We start from the raw sequence: 20,589 nt of genomic DNA on the forward strand, positions 1-20,589 counted from the left end.
AGATGTGACACAATTTGCAAGTCGCTGCACTACAGATGTAGTGTTGTGGATGGCCAGATGGCCAAGCTCCCCTGTGATCATCTTACCTGCATTCAATCAGAAGGGTTGCTTCAAATATTTTCAAGTATTTAGCCCAACTACTCTGGAAAAAGGAATCTGGGTTTATCTACCAAAGAACTTGAAATGAAGAACACAGATGCCTTGCATACAGAAAAAAGCCTTTGTATACAAAAATGTTTTGACAAAATGTGGGCTACTTTTAATATCCACAGATCTGCCTCCCTAGCAGCGAGTAATGATAGAGGTGGACAGAGGGACTAACATGAACTACTAGCACTGTTCTTTGCAAACTAGTTTTTAAAAATGTCAATTTTGGGGAAATCATTAGAAAATAAAAGAATTCAAAGTCCCTTCCCTCTTTGTGTTTCATAACTAAGATCCTGTCTGTTTAACTTCCCACTTGTTGGGGGCAGTGGTTGTCTCTTTCACTGTCTCTTTACACTGCCTAAGGGCAAAAGCCTTAGAAGAGCCTCTGAATTAGCGATGGCCAACCTCTGGCCTACAGGCCCATGATAGCGTGTGACCTACTTACAACAGATCTGTGAAAAGTGACTGAGGAGAAGAGTTGTCACTATGCTTATGCTATGCTTCACCTCTGTTAAAAATTTTGTAGAAGTCCACTATTTGGGAGACATCAGAAAACACTGCTCTAAATGAGCTCGTAATGACATTTATCAAAATATCAGCTGACCTGTTAAAGGATACAGGCTTTCCTCACAGGTCTTGTTCCTCATAACACAAACAAAATTCCTGCAGAAAAAATAGTCTCGTGGTAGACCTATGAGTTATGGGTATCTAATACCTAAAGTATTAAAAAAGGAGGTGAAAAAAGATTACGTTCATGTGATCTGAATGACTCTAACCCAAATTAGAAGTTCGAGACAAATAAACCTGAAGGATGGATGGATCATGCCCACATAGCATGACAGTCCCTTCAAAGTCAGCATGTGACTATTCTGCATCTCTCCTGGAAGGAGGTCTTAAAATACACCCACTGTACACTTTCCCACCCCATCACTTCCAGAGTCTTCACTTGGTTGCACACACTTCCTAGTGCTTCTGGCCCAGAAACGAGGACAAAAACTAATTAAACTGCAGGATCGGATTTGCATTGTTTGCTCTTGATTTGTTTGGCATTCAGAGGGAAATGTTTTCAAAAAGCCTCCGTGACACTACAACTGTTCGCTAATGAAATGTCAGTAGGAACTTTACCACTGACTTCACTGGGAACAGCTTTAGGTCAATGCTAGGCTCTTTTGGGAAAAAAAAAAAAAAAAAAAAAAAAAAAAGTAGCCAAACAAAAAAACAACAAAAAGCCCTCAATCTTTGTTTTCCTTAAAATGATGTCTTGTGAGTGCATTACAAAGCTATGCCAGCCCAAGGGGGGCAAGAAAGAATGCTGTGAAACAAAATGCAGAGTCTCCTCTAAATATCAAGTGCAGAAAGCAGTCAGTGACTTGCCATTTTTACAGTGTATAATCGGCAGGAAGCTGTCACAGATGCCCTACATTCTCCAAACAATGTTTCAGTTTCTCTTTCCCTTCAGAATATTTTCAGAGAATCCCCCTCACCAGCTATCTCATCGGACCTCTGGTATTTTTCCCCGGGGCCTTCAGTTCCTTGTCTAACCATGCCCTCTTACATATATTCCCTTTCATACATCCTTTCACCTTTCTCACTTTCCTTCACACTGTCACAATTTTCATTCAGGTCACTTCATTCTTCCATCTCAGTATAAGCATGTAATCATGTTTGAGAATCTGTATTATCATTATCGGTATGAGTGATGGTTCTTGTACCTACACTAGTCCAATAAAGATTAAATCTTTCCAGTAAAGAGACTTTCCCAAAGTGCACTGTTTCCCAATCACTTTATTGAACAAAAGTGATGATCTCATTGCTATAACTTGGATTCTCCTTAATGTTCAGTTTGTACTTGCTACAGATTCCAACCAAAGCTTATTCAGAATTAGTGGAAGTTTTTGCATCACCTCCAAAGGACTTAGGATTCATTATAGTTTATTATGGGATAATTTTGTTTTCTCCTACATGAACAGTCTTGTACCCACTTATTTCTGCATATTTCTGCTAGGTGTTGTGTCCTCACAAGGGATGCTGCACAGTAATAAGAATTTTCGCCCTCAAATATACCTCTTCCTTAAAGCTCACTTACTGCTTTTGGGAGGTGCTCAGTTCCTTTAACAGTTTTCCTATCAATAAACTTTCACTCATGAATGCATTCTCCATGCTGGTGGTAGGTTTTAGCTTTAGAGCAGGAAAACAGTAAGGTAGTTGGACCATGCAAATTCAACTGCTGCTTAGCTTTATGCTAGCTTGAATGAAAGATTTTATGGGTGCCACACTGTTCACTTCTGGTGCTGAACAGCTCAGTAGCCAAGATCGTATGCAAACCAGCTGCTTTTCCAGGTGACATGTTCATTGTCCCTATAGGAACGCTCACCATCCAAACCCTATGCAAACACACTACAGGGAACAAAACTGGCTCATCTCCATAAAACATTTATAGGATTGGAACAGAAAGCTGATGCATTGTGTGCTATATTTTTTTCCTCTAAGCTCCAGAAAGAAATATCAGAAAAGAAGGAAGATATGGGCCATTAAATCTGCAGTGCAACCAGATTGTAGTCATGAACTGAGAAGAGGAGCTGGTCACAAGCTTCTTGAAAACCTGGCAGTAAATGGGAAAAAATAAAAATATCAATGGCTATGTCCTCAGTCTTCATAGCCATATCTCCATCCAGTACGAATTTGAGCTGCTCCAGTAGAATCAGTGTAGATTACTGAGGGTCTGGTTACAGGCCTCCTAAATCCAGACTTGCTCCAGATCATTTTAGTGAATAACAGTGTACACAGGCCACCATTTTCCAGGTGACTTAAGGCTGCCTGATACATGAATAGATCTGAAAATTCTAGCCTGAATATCTTCAGTGGCAGCAGAAAATGGGCTCTCTGCTTCTTACACACATTATCTGTTTTAATAAACAGGGTTCATATAAATGAAACCCCTTGTGTCTCCAAAGAAAATCCATACACTCTTCTAAAGTGACTTTGTTGTTCATGAATGGTACCCGCGTGCAGACAGAGTTCTCTGTTACAAATAGCTCCGAAGCTACATACATTAAAAAGCAGTTTTAAAGCAAGAAAACAGCTTGAAAGGAATGAATGCTTAAGCAGAACACCATCTAAAGAATCATTCATGCCAGCTCAAAAACTTTATTACCCTTCTGTCTACTTGATTGCAGACTCAGAGGAATAGAAGATATTGATAACAGCCACTCATACCTTAAATTTCACCCTGTCAAAAAGCATCCCTCTCTGTTTTCCACTTTAATGGAACAGCCAAGTCACTTACGTACGTGCTGAGGGCAACTGCCCACTTCTTACAGAAACCCTAAAAAGGCACAGTGCTGATGCAGTCATACATAAACAATAGCTTGTTTTACAGAAGAACTGTTCGTTATATACTGTGTATAAACGAGTCCCAGATGTCTCTTTTTACACGTACATCTGCATATAGTCATCAGTTTTGGCAAGGACAGCATGGAGCATGGTAAATCAGGATCAATCAGGCTCACAGACTATCCTGGAATTTGTCATTGCAGAGGGCTATTTGTTATGGCATTGACCAATAAAAGTAGTGAAGCAATGTTTCTGCTATTTAAGAAGTTTAGTCCATTTTGAAGCATGCCAGCTAGACACTTGGGCTCTGCAGTGTAGCTCTTCAGAGGAGGTGTTTTCAACCTGCTTACCAAAGACCAGTGATAAGGTTTCAGAAAAGGAGTGCAACAGGCTTGTAATTAGTCTTTTCTTTAATGTGTCCCACCCACAGAAGCAATCAAAGGAACCAACAAAATGGGGGGAGCGTCAATCAAAACTGCAAGAGTAGTCCTCTCTTAATTTCATTTTAAACTGATTGCAAGTGTAAGCCATTAGCAATAATACACCAGAAGATGCTGTTTCTCAAAGAAGGGATTGGTGGCCTTCAGTGGACCAGGTTGACAGGCACTGCCCTGGCATCTCCTAATTATCTTGGTCTTGCAGAATAATTAGTACCTCAGACATGTCTTTCTCATTCTCTTGCACTTTCCCATCAGCAGGCCAGTTTAAGCAATGGTTCTTCCAAACAATTTGCTGACCATTTTGTTTCCTAGATAATTTAACTGCCCCAAACGCAGAAGGAAGACTGAATACATGGCTGTAGCAGCTTGACTTATGGTATGGGTCCCTCTCTTTTTGAGGTGCAGTGCTTGACTCACAAAGTATCCTGATGAACCATTCATCTGCTGGGAAATGGCTGGTCTTGTTACTACCATTACCCATGGGATGTTGTTACTTACTTATTTACCATGTTGCCTAAGAAACTCAGTTTTCAGGTTAGTATCTCATTGTGCTAGGAACAGCAAACTCTCTAAGCTCTGATCCAGAGACTTTATGGGCAGTGACTGAAGACAATAAATGGACGTAGATTGGGGATGCCAGGAAGAAAGGAGAAAATAAAGCAGCAGTCATAGCGTACCACTGTTATCACAGCCAAGCTGCTGTCGCAGAAGCCCGGGAAAGGGAAATCTGAAAGCAAATAAGTAACTTTGCAGCTTTTCCTTGGAAGCTCCCTCACCAAAGAGACACTATGTAAATGAGCAGAAATAACTCAGATTAAAGCTCTAACATTGACATTAGATGCTGGCAACAAGGCAGGTGAGAGATGACTTATCACCAAACATGATGCCACAAGAATGAGGGAGAGAAGCATCTCTCCATCAGGACAGTGTGGACAAGTACCTCACATGTAATAGGGAATAAGACCCAGTGTACGGGATGAACAGAAAGGATTGTCACAGTGAGCACGATACTCCCTAGACTATGTTCTCAACTGAAAGTTATTGGTGGTAGGTAGGGTGGTAGTTAGAATAAGGCCAGAAAAAGGGTGTTGTGGCACTTTGTGGGGTGGAAAAACAGGAACCAGGTTAGCAGATTTTGGCCTCATTTCCTAAGGAAAGAATTCCAATATCGTTATACTATCCATGTGTTAGTACATGTCTCTTGTCTTATTCCATAACTTTTGCGTCCATTGACTAAGTTCATCCACATCTGGCAGGTGAACAGGCATCTCAAAATACAAAACTCCTACACAGTTCATGAACATAGAGGGCAGGCAGAAGACAGAGACCTTAGAATAGTCTGCTTTGATTGTACCATCCACGGGCTGCAGTATGAATTCACTCTATGTTAAACATCATATGGGCAAGAAAGATGCCATATAAACGATCCCAATGACATAAGAGCTCCCATCAGATGCTGCATCTTTCTACATAACAAAGTCAGCCTCCTGATACAAATTCATCAGAAAACAGGATACATAAATTCAAATATTCACAGGACAGGGTAGCAATATCTGTACATTAAAGGTGGCTTACATGAAAGATGGCTTTGTTCCCATGTGCTCATATTTTCCAGAACTCATGCTCTTCTTCTTCCTAGAAATTATGTCTATTTTTATCATTTTTCAGAACATTTTCAGGACTTCCTATGTTTGTTTGTGTTTCTGGACCTCTAGCAGATGCAGGGAGACCTGGGCAGCAGAGCTGACAGACTTCTGTACATCCCAGATACTGAAACTACATGAGTAGACTGTACCATACAGCAGCAGTGTCTGACTAGTATCTAACAGTGTACAAGACACTTACCAGGCAGATAGACCTCGGTTTTATGAGCCATATCAGAGATGCCTGAACAAGTGTTTCATATCTGGTCTTCTCACATAATAAATGTCTCACATGTTTTGGAAAAGTTGGCTTTGTTAAGCATGTGCAGAACCTGTGTATACTGTTCTTCCATGCTCTCATTCTATAACCATAATATCCATATTATCATGTCCAGAAAACCTCAAGAGAAAACATGTAAGAGCTATATATGGCTAACAAGGACATTCTGGAAGATTTTTACATAATCCAGAAATGAAAAAATTATGTAGAGACTTAAGCAACAGATGAGTAGAGGCAGAAAGCGATGAAGGCAGAGATGAGGGAGCAGGAAGGCTACAGGAGTTGTGAACAGTAAAGGTCTGGGTCCAGTGATACTGAAGGTGAGGTGGAGGAGACAGCTGCAAGGCGGGCAGAGAATTAGTTTGGGCAGAAGAATTTGTCCTGTTGTTGAGTCCCCATTTCCTCCAGTGAACATGTTTTATGCACCATGTAAAGCAATAAGGGAAAACCAAAGGAGGGGTATGCCATATATGCCGCTTTTGAAAGCCTTTTTAATAAATGGAGATTTGAGATGAAGGGCCTCGTAGAGCCTCTGCATCACTGTGCTGGCATTTCCACCTAGCAGCAGCATTCACAGCCACCACCAGCCAAGCAAACAAACAAACAAACAGCTGCCATGTTGTTTGCATTGTAGATGAACTCAGAAGAAAATACAGCTGCAATTAGTTGGCACGCAGCTGTTGAATTAAATCCTTTACTGCCCAGCTAGTAGAGCACTGAATTGTGGCTTAGACTGCAGTAGCTGGATACAAAGCAAGGGGTGCCAAAGAAGGGGTTAACCCTACACCTGTGTGCATGTTCATAATGTGTATTTTTTCCTGAACACATTATTAGTCTGTTAGCTCATTTAGAGACCATAATGAAGTCATTATGATGCCACCAGTATATTTTGCCAGAAAGCTGGCAATCTTTAATCTGCTTCCTCTACAGCATCTCACAAAGGAAGGGAGAAACCAAAACACTGATTTCAACTAACAATGTATTTATTTGCAGTGCTTGGTCCCAGCACATGCTTAGAAGAAAATTCTTTTGTTTATTCCCTCCTCTTTCTGATGGGTTTTACATAACAAGCAAGGCATAGAAGATCCCTCAATACAGTACAAAGACACTCCACCTTTCACATGCTTCTCGTTTTCTCTGCACCTTCCTTTGACCTTCCGTTCAGCTGAGGCAACCAAAGATAAAGTCAAAAGTTCTCTGAAAAAAGCCCTGGCTAATGAGTTGGCGTGCATATATGCATTTCCAGTAACTGAGCGCTGCTGCACTCATATCTTCTAGGGGAGACAACAATATACACTTAGCAGGGATTTCTAGGAGAAGTGTGCTAGGAAACTAGGGTTGGCATGCCAACAAAGAAGACGTTCTGTGGGAGGCAGGGGAAGGTAAGGGATATGGACAAGGACAAAGACAAACAGGGGTTAATCTACCCCAGTCCAGTTTCACACTCAACAGTGCATGTGCATTTACAAACAGGGGGTAAAAATTACTTGTGACAATCCATGCTTTTGTTCTCCAATTAAACAAACTCCACTGATGTTTCAAGCACAAGTGGGTAGTGTTCAAGACAGATGCCCAGAGGGGCTGAATGAGCTGAGTTTTCCCATTAGCAATGTCTGGGATGTGACTGGGTCACACTACAGGTGAAGAGCTGAGCCACATCTATCCAGCCCTCCATGTGTGAGGGAATGTACATGTTCCATAAAAAACAGAGAAGTAAGTAGGTCAGGAAGCTGAGTCTAAGGGCAGATGACCACTATGGCCATTGGTCTTTTCTAAGGGCCCAATCTGACGTCCAGTGAAGCTTCCCACTATTTTCATCACCTAAAAAGATTACCAGAGGACAGTAATTTTACTAGTACCAACAAAATGCTGAAAAACTGCACAAGAAATCCTTTTCCGATGAAATAAGTTAGTAAATTCGGTGGCTTGATCACAGTTAATTGCCAGATGTTCTGCTCACTAGCTGTCCTGGGTTGAGCAAGTAGTGGAGTTTTTTGGTGGCAGGGGAGGGGGCTATCGGGGAGGCCCCCTGTGAGAAGCTTCTCGAAGCTCCCCCAGCTCCACGTCAGCTCCACTTCTGTCTGGAAAATTGAGCCAATCAGCTGCGCCTCTGCAATAACGTATTTAAGAAGGGATGTGGTGACGGGCAGTCGGACTTGTGAGGAGGAGTTGCTGCAGCTGCACAAACACCAAGGTCAGTGGAGGAATGGAGGAAGAAAGGAGGGGGGAGGTGTGCCAGAGCAGAGACCCCCCTGTATCCTGTGGTGAGGAGGCAGGGCGCCCCCCCCCCCCACCCATGAAGATCTACGGTGGAGCAGACATTGATTTATGGCCTGTGGCTTCTGCTTGCATGATCAAGGTTCTGTGCCCGAAGAAGGCCGGGGTCTCATGGGAAAAGGTAGCCCTGCTGCTGTGATTCAGTGCTGGGAGGATTGCAGCATGCGGGGGAGTCCCACGCCAGAGCAGCTCGGGAAGGGCTGCAGCCGTGGGAGGGAATCTAGTCAGAGAAAGTTAGTGACCCATGACGGAGAAGTGTGGGGAATGCTGCGGCCTGTGGGAGGAATTCATGTCGGAGAAAGTTTGTGAAAGACTGTCTCCTGTGAGAGGGGGACCACGATGGAGCAGGAGGAACAAGTTCCGGACACTCCCCTCACCGAAGATGAAGGAAGTGGCAGCGCTGACTGCACCCCCCATTCCCTGCCCCTGCGCCACTGGGGGAGGAGGTAGAGATATCGGGAGCAGAACTGAGCCCGGCAAGAAGGGAGGGGTGGGGGGAAGGTGTTCTCAAGATGTGGCAATGCTTCTCACTGTCCTACTCTGTTATGTGTTGTTAGTGTCTGTAATAAATATATGTTCTTTTTTTTTCTTCCCCTAACGAGTCTGCCTCTTGCTCGTGATCATAAAGGGGAATCTTTCCCCATCCCAGTCCTATCTTGAACCCCAAGCCTGGCTCTCTGTCCCTTCTCATTTCCGGAGGGGAAGGGAGAGAGAGCTGCTGCATTGTGGTTGGCTACCAACCAGGCCTAAACCACGACACTAGCTAATCAGTCCTCCTGAGGTTTCAGATCAAACTCCTCAGACAATGGCAACTTTCTGAGTTACTAGAACATACAGCACAAGGGCAACTTCTCACAAGAGCTCCCACGAGCTACATCCAATGACTGATAACAGCACAGCAAGATTAGCAAAAAGTTGGGACATCAGTCAGTATACCTGAGGCCACCATCCCTGGTTCAAGTGACAAACAACTGCAACACAACTGCTACCTTTCAGTGATGAAAGCCTGTAAACCACCATTTTGTGACGATACCCTTGTGTTAAAGCACTAGCAGCGCAGCTGAATGCCAGCAGGGTTACTTGCTTTTGGTAGATGGTGTACAGCTGCCAGTAGCGTGCTGGAATGTTACAGTGATCTGAGCATCCCCTCTCAGCATAGCACTGCTTCACAGCCCTGAATTACCACTCCTGTGCTCTCCTCCAGTGTGTTGATGGTCCACTGGTGAGAGAGTTATTAGTGGGTCCTAAAGTGGGATAAAAATGAAGATGCATGTTCATGCCAAGGGAGCAGAAAGCATTGAGGGGCAAGGAGGGCACTGAGAGCAAGTGTGGATTGAAAGAGAAAGAGGCAATGAGTATATCATGGGTTGCTTTTCAGCAAAGCAAATTGTTTATGTTCTCTGAATTTATGTGGCACATACTGCACAGCTGGGGGACTGTGATCAGATAAGAGGAAGAATAGCCTTGGACTTAAAGCACTTGAGCAGAACCAGACAATGTGACTTGTAAATGGCTTTGACCACCCAGCTCATTGGGGGAGACCTTCAGGAGGGCTACTTGAACCTGTAGCCTCCAGGATAAATGGGCACTCCAGTGTGGAGGAAAGGAGAAGGTCAAGGATGGAGAAATTTTCATCCTCCATCACTAGGAACAGTCAGCTCAGTGTGCGTGTGTTGCCCATATGACAAAAGTCTGGCATTCTGACACTCTCTGTGGTCACATCTAGCCCTGAGAGGCCCTGACAGCCTGTGGGATTCCTCCTGCTGTGACCCCAGAGCCTGGACATATGGGCTCCTTGGAGAGAGCCTGGACAATTAGATGGCTCTGGGAGATGGTCTTGAAAGCAAATGAACTGAGATTTAAAGGAACAGACCTGAGTGCCTGGGCCTGAGCCCTTGATCAGGAAATAAATAGGACATCTGCACTCCCACCCTAGGTTTTTCATGCTTTGTTCTTTGAACATGGCCCCAGATCCACTGACCAATACTAGAGCTATCAACATTACTCTGGAGATGCCCCAACATCCACTCTGTGCCTGACAGCAGGGAGTGTTGTACTTAGCACTTACACGCAGGACCTAAGGACTAAATTCATCCACTGCACCCTGAAGTGATGGAGATACACTACACAGCTTTCATGGAGTCAATTCAGAGGGAAAAACAAAACATAAACATGATTTCAACCCATAACACAAGGAGCTTTTGTGCTGATCTATCCTATGACCACACAGTCAAAACCAGCTAGCACCTTCTGACTGTCAAGGCTGACAACCAGGCAGCTGGAAGCTCTCAGGAAAACTTAGAACCTGCCAAGTCACCATTTCCATGTGGGAAAAGGGCCATACCCAGGGGGAAATCAAATGACAAATAATAACAAAAATAACAGATGTATGGCAGCCCTTTAGAGTAGTGAAACCAAGATTACTGTTGAGGAAGTTTGGCTTGGACTGGGGAGCAGAGCTGCCCCCAACCACAGCACAGGAGAGATGCACAGCATCTTGGTGCACCTACAATGGTCAGATGGTGGTGGAGGGAGAGAAAGTGGTGGCAAGGTGACTATTTTTGTCACCAGTACTAAATGCATAGATTTAGGTGTTTGAAGATCAGAAACATCAGCTTCTCTGGGGTAAATGCTCCATAGTTACCTCAGCCCATACTTTTGGAGAACTACCTGAATATTCTTTACTCCTGCACTCACTGGCAGCACTCTCAAACATTACCTGCCATTGATTTTAACAACAGTCAGATACCCAAATACTGAATTGATACTATCAGCAGTCAGTCAAGAAAAGTCTAACAGTGCAGGGAAATTAAGAGAGAACTTCTGAGGCCCAGGTTAATCCCAATGCATAAATCAGGTTTCCACTATTAATACATAATTATTACATTAATTATTGTTTCCTAGCACTGCTGTAAAGAAGAAAATTTGCATCAATTTCTTGCTAATCTTGTTAATCATGATGCACATTATTACTAGAAACAGTCTTAAATGCACTTATTTTTAATTTTATATATGCTATGTATATATCCTATAGTTTGTAAATATCCAATATGTAAGTTACGCTTACTTTTATATCTGTATGTAATACTTTCATTCAAGATCATCTGAGTTCAACATATCCAAATGCCTTAGTTACTGCATCATCTGCAACATTTCTAATGCTAGTATCTCCTAGGCTTAAAGCCAGGCGGGTAAATGTGTACAAGAGTAACAGCACAAACATACAGGAAGGAGCTATCTCTGTACTGAGACTGTGTATGTTGAGAAGATTAAACTTCAGTCTTCTCATGCTGCAGACTTGGCTAAGAAAACTCTACATTTAAAAGAAGTAAAAAATGCTGCTTGAAGAATTACTGAAATGTCAAGCAGTGTATGAAAGGACTCTGTTTTCATGTCGTATCCATGCCCTAACTCCTTTCACATCCCTCAGGATTATAATTTTTTAAGTTGTATTAAAAAAAAAAAAAAGTCAGTCATCTCAAGTGTATAATCTAAATGCCAAGTTCCTGCCTGGATTCACATTTTCTAGCTCAGTTTTAAATCATTAAAACCAGATTGAATGGGGTGCCTTATTTGGCAAGCGTTACTGTTCACCTACCAACAGAACTTCAGTGTGGTCCTCTTCTGCAGACATTTATCCATTGGTTTGATGGGGACTACTCAGGAGAGGAAGGACCTTTCAGGCCTGCTACATATCCTTTTGTCTCATCCTGCTATTAAATCTCTCTGGAAATGAAACATCAGCATTCTGGAACCTGACACTGTAGAAAATTCTGTGGTCCTTTGGACCCCGTAAGTGCCAATTCATGTTTTGCTTACAGAAGCAAAGCAAATGGCTTTTCCCCCCTCAAATAACATAATAATTGCTTTCTTCTTCTTGTCCACAGGACATTAAGCAGTCGGGCTTGTTTGTCATATAAAATCAAATTAAAGAGAGCATGACAAGTTAGTGTGTGACTTCTCTAAAGAATGAGAAAGAACTGATGCTCACGTTCCTGCCAGCACCACCCACTTGTCTACCCTGGAAGAGCCAAATGGTATTTCCCAAGGTGAGAGCAGCTCACAGGTGCTTTCCCGTCCCAAGCATGGAGCTGTGATTTACCTCACTGCTAAGAGGACCTAACTGTGCCTGTGCATTTCAAGGGTGGAAAAGTCCTCCACCAGCATTCCTGCATCTTCCTGTTCCTGCATCTCTGTGCGTCCTCCCACACCACACTCCCTGCAAGCTGGATCTGCTTATAGTTTCCTGTTTGGAATTGGAAAGCAAATATTCCCCTTGGTCTGCTCCCAGTATAACCACTACCAGCTCCAAAAGCCCTAGTTCATTTCTGCTCTGTCCAAGCAGGATGTTCTTCCAAACATGCAGCTGCTGATCCAGAGGGCACAGCCATATCCTGCCAAAGAGGAAAAAAACAAACACCAGAGTTTCAGCTGCATCGATACAGGTAGTCATGGTTGCAATGCCATTGCAAGCCCTCCAGGTTTGAGCACCTCCACAGCAGACTCGTAGTACCTGGGGAGGCCCCAGCACCTTGAAGAGCCATGACTGGCTGCACACTGGAAGTCCAGCAGCATCCCAGCTCTATGCCCTGGTTGCATGGATGCTCCATGAGGCACTTCCCAGCACTCTGAGCCCCTTCCCCATCCTTCTCCCAGGAAGACTTCTATAACTGCATTGTGCTGCCCCTGATGTAGGAAAAGAGAAAGGGTAGAGGGAAACAGTGGTGGTGAAGAACAGAGCAGATATTAATATCCTTGATGATGTCTGCATTCTATTTTCCCTTTTAATTTACACCCTGGCATTTCAGCTGCAGTTGCCGTTTAACCTGATTGCACCTGGTTTGAGAGTTAAAAAATATACTTTTTGTTGCCATTGGCCTGTAGGTCAGACTAGCTTTCTCTAACATTTCTACTGGTTATGTATGTACATGTGAGTTTAATAAAGTTTGTTGTCTGCTTAAGCTCTGTTGTTGTCTACTCAATTGCAGGGAAGTGGGAAGCTGTCACTATGCCAAAAGTTTTCTTATTGAAGTCTAACAAAACAGTGAGCAATCTAGACAAACCAATAACATGGCACCCTGTGTCCCCAAACCAGCACGCACTAAGAGCTTCATTAAAATTGATCTTGAATTCAGCAAGTAAATCAACACTCACCCAAGACAATACATTAAATTAATCAGGCACAAAATACCCCATACAGATCAGCAGGCCAAAAGTTTTTAAAAAATAAGCACAACAGAAGCTTTCAGTTCTTGGTCGATATCAAAGTACCATGATGTTTCACCACAAAGCAGCACATATAATTAGCAATCAATTATTCATTAAAATTTCCCTATGAAGCAAGCATGTGAGCACATACAACGTCTCTAATTCCCTTTGGCTCACTGGTCTCTGGCCTTATTTCATTATAAAAGCACTTCTGGGGTGCATGAAAAGGCAAAAAAGCTCGTTCAGGCCCCAGGCTCACTTCCTTGGCTGGCAGACTGTGGTGGGTACAGCATACTGTGTCCAGGAGAGTTGGCTTCCTCTTGCTCCTGGAGGATGAGCCCTCTCACTGTTGGCAAAACTGCCTTTTCTGCACAAACCCAGACATTCTGGGTGCAGCTCCAGATGTCATGTCAGAAAGAGAGAGGATGGCAAGGTCCTCCCTAGACTGTCCCAAGATTCCACTGTAGGTCTCTGCAGACCTTAGTGCCATCTGTACCACCATGCAGGAGTACAGCCATGTTGCCCAGGTGTGTTGGGTTTGGGGGAGGGGGGGGTGTTTGGTAGTGGGAGAGGGTCTACAGAGGTGGCTCCTGTGAGAAGTTTCTTGAAGCTCCCCCAGCTCCAAGTTAGACCCACCTTTGTCCAAAGCCAAGCCAACTAGCGACAGTGGCTGCGCCTCTGCCATAACATATTTAAGAAGGGGAACCTGGGAGGAGGAAGAGTGGTGAGGGAGACACCCAGGGCAGTGAAAGAAAGGAGGAGGAAGAGGGGAAGGTGTGCTGGAGCAGAGACCCCCCTGCAGCCTGTGGTGAGAGGGCAGGCTGTCCCCCTGCAGCCCATGGAGGTCACTGGTGGAGCAGATGCCGACCTGCAGCCCGTGGAGGACCCCACGCCAGGGCAGGTAGCTGCAGCCAAAGCAGGCTGGGATCCTGAGAGAAGCCCACGCTGAAGCAGTCCATTGCTGGGAGGACTGCAGCCTGCGGTAGGGACCCACGCTGGAGCAGTTCATGAAGAGCTGCAGCCTGTGGGAACGACCCACATCAGAGAAAGTTTGTGGAGGACGGCTTCCAGTGAGAGGGACCTCATGCTGGAGCAGGGAAGAGTGTGAGGAGTCCTCACCCTGAGGAGAAAGGAATGGCAGAAACAGTGGGTGATGAACTGACTACAACCTCCATTCCCTGCCCCCCTGCGCTGCTGAGGGGGGAGGAGGTAGAGAAATCAGGAGCAAAGCTGAGCCTGGGAAGAAGAGAGGGGTAGGGGGAAGGTGTTTCTAAGATGTAGTTGTATTTCTCACTGTCCTACTCTGATTAGTAAATTAGTGGTGGTGGTGTTCAAATTAAATTGATGCTCTTCTTAATTCCCCAATCAAGTCTGTCTTTAGCCCATGATCTTAATGGGGTGAGTGACCCCTCCCTGTCCTTGTCTCGATCCTGAGGCTTTTGTTATGTTTTCTCCTCCCCATCCCTGAGGAGGAAGGAGGGAGTGAGCAGCTACGTGGTACTCACTTGGCCTCTGTGCTGAAACCACTACACCAGGAAATCCTTCCCAACAAGGAAGCAGTATCTCTTGTAACTAATGTATCTGCAAGGTTTGCAAACCTTTGAAGGACAAGTGAGGCACTGTTGCGACTTGAGAGCCCTATCCTCTGGCATTATTTCCAGTATGCCCTTGCTTCTGCCTACCTGTGGGGCCATGACCTTCAATCAGCATCTGTTAGGGTCAGCCTAACTCGTGATTTTCCAACACCAGATGGGCCATCCATATTTCTAATGTAAGATTTCCAGGACAGCCACACATTGCGTACCCCACTCCTGTGGTGCCAGGAGTTTCAATCAGCAAAGGGCTCCTCTATGTGTGGAGATGTCAGATAAAGACAGCAGCTTCCCAGAATCCATGCAGACAGGAATTAGCTGAGGGAAACATGAGGTCTGTAAAATAGACACAGATAATATACCCTGATAAATAATAATAATTAAAAAAAAAAAAAAAAAAAAAGAGGTAAAAAAGATTTGCTGGGACCCTTATACCCACAATGCTCAGTGACAGTATCTCTGGGGGAAAAGACTACTCTCGCTGTGCAGTGTGCTGCCCACAATTATGGTTTGCCATGAAGCCTCACTCATATAGAGATTTTTAAATTTCCTTGCAAAGGCCATATGGTCCTAGAGAGTTAAACCAGGAGTACCCAGGAGATAAGTTTTCAGAAGGGGTGAATTTTAGCTCCAGTGGGAGATTTGGATGGTTGAACACAGTTCTTGGTAAAGTGGACTGTATGGTCCCATTTTTGAGAAATTGCAACAAACAAGGCATCAGTAACTGTGAATTAAGAGTGTAGGCATCCTTCTTAGCAAAACCTGCTGTCTTAAGAAGTGTTGCTGGTCCTTATTGTGACACACCAGCTGGGCAATGGCAGGAGTGCTCTCCTCTTTCTGAGGGCTGAGGTTGTAGGTTCAGAGTTGGTGCAGGCACCTCTGCAGAGTGCTGGGCTGAGCAGGTGAGCCCCAAGGTGCCAGAAAGCCTGCTCAGACCCAGGACTGGTAATATGGGTTGAAACACAGCTGCCCAGGAGGCATTCAGGAAAGAGCTCAACCAATTGACTCATGGTCTTTTTTTATACCACTGGCTTTCAGATAGACATCAAAAGAAAAAAAAAAAAAAAAGCTTCGCACCTCATTTGCTAGGAGAACAGCCTAGAAGTATTTATTATTAAAAGGAGTGATTGAGCACTGACATTCAATGTTTCCATTTTTCAGCTGTTTCTGTTCTTTTCTTCTTTTTTTTTTTTTTTTCCTTGTGGTCTTTGTAAAAACACCAGAATAATAGCAATTTATTAAGAATTGGCATTCACTCAAAATAGTTTCCCTTAATGTGAATGCTTTTACTGACATTGTAAAATTTATTTACAGTTTCTCTTTTTTCTTCTGTTCATTGTTTGGATGTACCATAGAACACCAATAATAATTAAAAAAAAAAGTTATTTATGCTAAACAGATGTACTGTGAAAAGCCAGATGCAACATGGATGATAATCAGCAGCTGGGCAAGCTGTAGCAGATAAGCTGCCTTTGACTGCGGGTTTCCTTCATGCCCACAGTTGTTATAGCAGCTTCCTCTGTCACTCACTTCACTTGCGAGTACACAGAGATGCTTATGATGGAGACCTAAGTCCCCATTACTTCCAAAGGCTGAAGAATAAATTGTGAACATCAGCTCCAAAGTGCTTTCTCAGCCTCCCCATGCCTCCTGATGCCTTTCCCACTTGGAAAAAAAAAAACCAACCAAACAAACAAAAAACAACAAAACAACAACAACAAAAAAAAAAAAAAAAAAAAAAAAAAAAAAAAAACAAAACAAAACACAAAGAGAGTTTAAAACAAAACATGAAAACCCTTAATATAGTGTGCAGAAAGTTGAAGTACTGCTTGGATTTACCTCAGACACATTCATCTCCAGACATGGTCCCTGCAGGCCAGGTGGAGGTTGGCCTGCCACTGCCTAATGCTTGTAGGTAAAGCATCCACATTACCATCCAGTGTTATTCAGAAATGGTAAGGAAAACACACACACAGCGTGCTCATGGCAAGGTGCACTGAAACTGCATCCTGTGGTGCCTCAGGTGAGCACAAGCCCATGCTGCAGTGTTTAAGATCAAGAGAGGAACAAATCCATGAAACCACATAGTTCCCGGGGCTGCCAATTGCCTGCTGCCTGTGCAGTCAGTGAAGAAGGATGCACGAGGCATGCTATAGGTGTTCTGTGCCAGGCTAACGATTTCTTGTCCCCTTTGGCCACCTAGAGAGCCAAGGCCTGGAGAGTAGGTGGTCTGAATCATGTGTCACTCTCTCAGCCAAAGACATCAAAGTAAGCAATCAGGATACAGCTGGATACTCCTACTTTCTCCTGAATATGAGCTGTGCCTGTGGCTCACCCGCACAATTCATTCCATTGACGTTGTTCAGTTCTCATCCTATAAAGCATTCATTTAACTCAGAGGGGGGAAAAAAGTCAATTAAAAGAAAAAAAAAAAAAGTGCAGCAATGAATTTTTAACATATTGTCCTCAAAGCTGGACCAGGTGCAGATCCATGATTAAGATCAAGTGATGGGAAGACATCCAAAATGTTCAGCTGAACTGATTGCAGATGGCTGGCTTTGAAGGCTGTATACAATGAAGCAACTCATTAATAGTTGGACTTTCACCTTACTGGCAATAGATGAGTCATGTATTTGAGAAGGTCAGTGCCTTGGATTTTAAGAATGGAAGAGAAGGTCAGGATCACTTACCCTGCAGTACACAGGCCACACAGTTTTCTTTCAGCATTAAAACTGCATGAGGCTAATACTTCCATCTACCTAGTGCCTTAGTTGCTTCTGCATGATTGGGCCAGGAGGGAACTACCGACCCAATCTATTGGTAAGCGTGACAACCTCAGTGACAACAACAATTTGCTAAGACCCAAGTATTTGAAACTTTTCTTATGTTTCTCACTTCCTTCATCTGCAGCCAAGCTCTCCAGTTCATAAATGATTCTCCATTAGAGCAATCTGATCCCTTGTTTACGGGATAGTTCATGTCTCCATGTTATGACTAAAGCCCCAGATCAGCAAAGTTATTAACCTTTTGAGAAATGCTCACAAGTTGTCTCACTCTTTTTCAGCATGTTAAGTGGTGTTACACTCAGAGCATCAACAAAGAAAGAGTTCTTTACAGTATCAGGTAGTTTGAGCCTGTTAGGGGAGCAGCCACGAGGACATTTTGGCTCCTATTTTCAAAACAGAGGGAAGCAATGGTTTCATTGCCTGATAAGCCAGGGCAAGAGAAACATCTGGCTACAAAGCTGAGCTTTCTGAAGAGCTTCGTGTTGTGAGATGGAGAAAGCAATGAGTGAACATGGTATCAGGCTTTTGAGGGAGATACTTGTCAAAACAAGAATTCTGATGTGTGCTGATATGCCTGACACGTGAGATGTGTAAGAGGTCTTTGCTGGGAACACCAGAGTAGTGTGAAAAGAGCCTGAAACTGAGAGCTTTGGAATGTTTCTATATCCTATCTGCCAGCAAGTACCAGCCTGCCCTCAGAACAGAACTGATTTTGAATATGTGTTAGCACACTTCTTGAACAGAAATGGTTGATAAATCCTATTGAGGACAATTACGGGAAAAAAAAAAAAAAAAGAAAAAGATAGGACTAAATAGTTCTAGGTCCTTCCTCCCCCCAGGAAAGCAAGAAGCATCCAGAGAAGCTTCCAAATAATACATTTAATTTTCACATACCTCTTCTACCCCCTCGGTGTGGGTGCACTGGCATGATCTCGCTACCTTCTAATATTTCACTTGCAAGAAAGATCCCTGTAAAGTAAATAAAGTGTCCGGGTGACAAAGTTCCAGATATTCACAGCTTCATATCTTCTTCTTCAAAAAGCTCAGGGGAGAGAAAAAGCAGACCAGCCTCCCAAGCTGTATCTTCTTTCCTGAGGTATTCCTTTGGCCCTTTTACTCAATACTAGGTTTGGAAGACATCTCTACCCCTTTGGGAGAGAAATTAAAACCATAGGCTTTCCCAGAATAACCACATTTATACAAGCTTCCCTTCCCTAGAGGAAAAGGAGAGGGACTCAAAACCTCGAAGATTGTTTTAGAACTTTTATGACGCTTAGCCAGAAATTTCAAAAAGAGTTCATGTGGCCATAAATCAGCTGAACTGGTCAATGTGCAGAGACAACTGACCAAAAGATTCACCCAACACTAGATGATTCGCATTTCTGAGAAAGCCATGAAACAAAAGATTTTGCCCTAAAAAGCAATGGGTTCTTTAACTTTTCTTAGAGTCATGACATACTGCATGAACTTCCATGATTACAAGGATCAACATAACTGAATTAATGAAGAAGTATAACCAGATATTCCTTTCAGTGCTGACAAAATGATAAGTACACACCAGGTGAATAAAACCTCAACACCCTACACACTTAGCCATAGAATTGTTGCATAAATATACTCACAAACACTTCTGTTCTGCTGAAAGACAATGACTAGCATATTTTTGTCTGGTGTATCTCCTATTCACATAAATTTTTATGTCAGGAAACTGTACATTTGTCTCCTTTGAAGTTGAGTTCCTTTTCTCATGGCTAGAGGCCATTTTTCTGGAGGAGGAACTAATGATTCTGCCTCTCTCAACCTACATTTTAAATGCAATTGACTTCTAGAGTGACCAAAACCCTTCTGAAAAATCAGTAGTCTCGAAGACGTATTCACTAAAGATTAATACATGAGGGTTTTTTGGAATAGGGGAGGTGAGTATTTTGTCCCATATGGCTTTAGGAATAAGATAGATACCAGCAGCAAGTATTAGGGACTTTCAAACACTCTGAAGATCTGGAGAGCTCATCGGCAAGTGGAAACCCATAACATATAGATATACTCCCCTTGTCCCCACATCTCAACATTACATCTCACTGGTGCAACTCACAAAGTCCAATGGCTGGAGATGTTCACAGAGTTTGCAAGGCACCCTCTGTTCTGTGGCCACATTGCAGAATAAATTGTGTGAACAGAGGATGCCCACTAGACAGGGCACAGTTCATGCCCACACCATATGACATATGACCATAAGGTGTGTGAATGTCACTCAGGGCTAATGGCTGGAAAATTACATGGTTTTGGGGTGTTCCTTTCTCTAGTGGATCCACACCTGGACCATCCTGGTTCATGGCAACTTAAATGTCTTCAGAGATTCTATTTTTGGTGCTTCATGGGTTCTGTCTATCTTACAAGTCAACTAGATGAAAACCCCAGCCTATGAAAGCTGCATCCTCCATTGGGTCATCAAAGGCCATGTTAGGTAACGTTCCAAACACAGCACCTTATTTTGGGATTTTGGGTCATATAATTACATATCACCTTGGTTTATGGGCAATTAAACTGATTAATTCAGTTTATCAGCTGACTGATAGAAGACTGACAACCTAAGGTCTTCATGCAATGGTGATGCAGGACTTTGTGTGATAAATAACCTGAATACTTCTACTTGTTTCAAACACCTTGTTCAACCTCTGGTTACTATGCTTAGGGAGACAGCAATGCAAATGTATAGGTAAAGCAGCAAGGACTTTTACAAAGCCATGCAGCAAAATCTGGAGCTTCACAGATCAGCGTCATCAGAGATATGTTGATTTATAGGACATGGCCCACACATATCTGAAGCAATCTACTGTCCAGGAAAGAGATCATATGTGATGTTTGCTCAAGATAGCAGAGTAC

The 20,589-nt window shown here is 43.4% G+C and overlaps 1 protein-coding gene across 1 annotated transcript in view; it reads right to left on the reverse strand.

The window, feature by feature from the left end:
• Positions 1-20,589, reverse strand: part of KCNE2 (potassium voltage-gated channel subfamily E regulatory subunit 2) — a 92,259-nt gene that overhangs the window by 39,333 nt on the left and 32,337 nt on the right. The window lies entirely within an intron of this gene.

The sequence above is a fragment of the Tyto alba genome, unplaced genomic scaffold (genome assembly GCF_018691265.1).
Source record: "Tyto alba isolate M040663 unplaced genomic scaffold, T.alba_DEE_v4.0 Super-Scaffold_14, whole genome shotgun sequence".
Taxonomy (NCBI): domain Eukaryota; kingdom Metazoa; phylum Chordata; class Aves; order Strigiformes; family Tytonidae; genus Tyto; species Tyto alba.